Raw genomic sequence first — 3,032 nt, 5'->3', positions numbered from 1 at the left:
GCTTGGAGGGTTTGGGAAACATTTTTATTATAGACATTGTCCAAGGGTCAGGGAAATAGGTGGATCGGAGTGTAGCATTATAGATGTAGGTAAGGAATAGAATGGCTTTACGAGGGAGCCAATTAATATTAAACAGCAAAAAAAAAAATACTAATACACCCATCATCTACAAAATGGGTAGCTGATGTTCGCGGTTGAACTATTGGAAATTGAATCTAAGACCTTTCAGAAAAATATAAATTTTTTCTTAGCCATTAAAAAATTTTCTTACATTTAACGAGTCTATAACGAATTTTCAAATATCAATATCAGAGCCTATTAATGCAGTAGCAGCCTCTGGCATACCCCATGAAGGTCATAGGCGGAACTAGTTATTAAATTCTCGTGGAAGTTAGTTAAATCGTGGGAATTTCGTAAATCTTACTATTTTAATAACCATAATTCTATAAATTTTTTTGGGGGTAATTTGCATTCGACGAGGATGTTATCCTTGTCCTTAAAACATATAATTTAATGTTATCTTCTTTTCGGCCTTGCTAAGGAATTAGTCCTGTTAAAACTATTCAAGGGCACCAGGTTCGTGGTCTGAAACTAAATTCTGTCCGATAGGCATATATTATTTAAAAATCAATTAAATAACTTTTATAATACAGAAATATTACAGTAGTAAAAAAAAATAACGTAATAACACATTGAATATTAGCAAAACAATATAAACATAAAGTAAATAAAATAAAAACAAAATAGCTCCATCTAAACACTCATCTGCGTCTATGAGTCTATATAACATACATATACTCATAGGTGTATTTATATATAATTTAATTTCTTGTTTGAGACAGATTATAATTTGGCTAGTGCGGGGTAGCATGCAACATTTTGATAACAATGATAGGTGTTATATTATAAATAAGATTATTGAAAATAGCCAGAACGGCCGAAACGTAGGAATTACAAGAAAATAAAAAAAACTTTGAGACAATACGGATATTTTTATTATAATTAAGAAAATTGGCAAGTTATTGAACTGATTAAAGATTACGCCAAGTGAGGTTCATTTTATCCTCGGAAATAATTATTAACCTGTTGGTGTTTAAAGAAATCTTTCTAAACAAATTATTCACTTGATATTTATTCGTTGCAGTATTTTACGGAAAGATTTTCAAATATATTTAGTTTTTATAAGAAAAATTGCTGGAAACAAAAATATTCGCAAACTATAGTCCAGGGCTGGATTTAAATTTTTGACTGCTCCAGGCGCAGGTGTCTCCAGAAACGCGATAATATCGGTTTAAATTGCATTTGCTAATTTTGCTTTGATGCATTACTCTTTTCCTCTTTGTTTTAAATACTTGTAACACGTATATTTTAATAATTACCTTTCTTACCTTGAAATTCCTATTCATCCAGTTACATGAAATAAATAAAATAGATTGTCCTTATTTACAATCAGGCTTTATAATTATTTACACTTTTATTTAGTATTACTCCTCTAAATATCTTATTAATTATTTTTGTAGTATTATTCTAAAGTGCCGTTTCAAACAATAAATGAAGGATTTATTATTTTGTAATTTAAATCTATCATTAATTTAAGTGGATGAAGGGACTGTGTAATTTTTTTTTTTTAATATTTAGTGTGGATGAAGGGGGCAGGTTCCCGTCTAGCTAGTGTGATGTACTCTAACCTTAAAATCCAATCAATAACTGAGAAACCAAGATGTCGGCTATGCAAAATGCAAAACAATTAACTCCAAAAAAAAAAATTAACTTTATTTTCTTAATATTTACTATTTTTAACATAGCCCTTTCATCCAAAAATCCCTTCAGATAGAATATTATAATTTTAAATTTAATATATGAGTGGATAAAGTTATGCTATAAACACAAAATTCCGACAAAAGAGTTAATTTTATGATTTTTATTCTTATTTTATACAGTAATACAATTCCTTGTTTAAAAAACTTAAACGAGGTTCTAAGTAGAATGAAGTATTTAAAATATCCCTCCAAGAGAAAATCCCTACTTATTCAACATTTTTAATACATTCATCTACACTAGTCTTCAATTATGTGTGTAATTATTAAATTCATGATTTATTTTACTAATACATAAGAATTTATAAAATTTTTATTGACGGACAAAAATGATGCTAATTCCTGATATGGGAATTGAATAAATGATAAGAAAAAAATACCCAACCAATTTTAACAACATTAATTTCGATTTTTCACTCTCATGATACGCCAATTTATTTTAATCTGTTCACTTAACTCTAAAAATCTTTATCGCGATTAAATACTTTAAATCAAACTCACCTGCAAAATGTAATTATAATGTTTAGCAACTATAATACATGATAAAAACTATATAATAAATATTATTAAAACACAAGTTACCACATAAGAAGGATATACGATACCTTTGGCGCCTTCTTCCACACTACCAACGAATAGCCGGTAGTAGTGGGGGCCAGAAGAGATAGGAAAGGGGAATTATCGATGATTCCCACTATCGATATTATTTTCGACATATGATATCTTGCTGGCGATGAACTAAATTCTAAACTGAATCTGAACGTATAGTGAAAATAATGTTTTAAATGGAAAAAGTAAAATAAAGTTGAATAATATTCATCTGCTTAGTCTCAGCCTTTATGTTATTATTATATAATAATAATAATACACTGTATACACATATAGTGTGATCTCGCTGATCCGAACTAATTGTAGCAGGAGGGTGTTCGGATAACAGAAAGTATTTAAAAAATTGAACAATATGAATGTAACTATTTTTATTTATTTAATTTTTTGTAAATATTGTATTGGAAATTTGACAGATTAAAGCTTTAAAAACTAATCATTTTTAAAAAATTTTAATTATTTTTTAAAGTCGATTATTTATTTATTTTTTTGCTGAGGCTTCTGCAGAAAGTTCTTCACTGCTTCTTCTCTCAGACGTAAGAGAAGGACTTGCTGCTAGTTAAAGGAGCAGTAAGTTGACAACATGAGAAATCCAACTTCAACACGAAA

General features: G+C 28.5%; 1 protein-coding gene across 1 annotated transcript in view; it reads right to left on the bottom strand.

Annotated features, from left to right (window-relative positions):
* The window catches only part of LOC106682671 (17-beta-hydroxysteroid dehydrogenase 13), a 22,614-nt gene extending 20,156 nt beyond the window's left edge, over positions 1–2,458 (bottom strand). The window contains exon 1 of the mRNA XM_067046037.1: positions 2,400–2,458. The gene's annotated coding sequence lies outside the window, so the exon portion shown is untranslated. The remainder of the gene's footprint in view (positions 1–2,399) is intronic.
* Positions 2,459–3,032: the final 574 nt, after the last annotated feature.

This window comes from Halyomorpha halys, unplaced genomic scaffold (genome assembly GCF_000696795.3).
Source record: "Halyomorpha halys isolate HHAL.00 unplaced genomic scaffold, Hhal_1.1 Scaffold24.1, whole genome shotgun sequence".
NCBI classification, from domain to species: Eukaryota; Metazoa; Arthropoda; class Insecta; order Hemiptera; family Pentatomidae; genus Halyomorpha; species Halyomorpha halys.
This window is presented reverse-complemented; position numbering and strand designations above follow the sequence as displayed.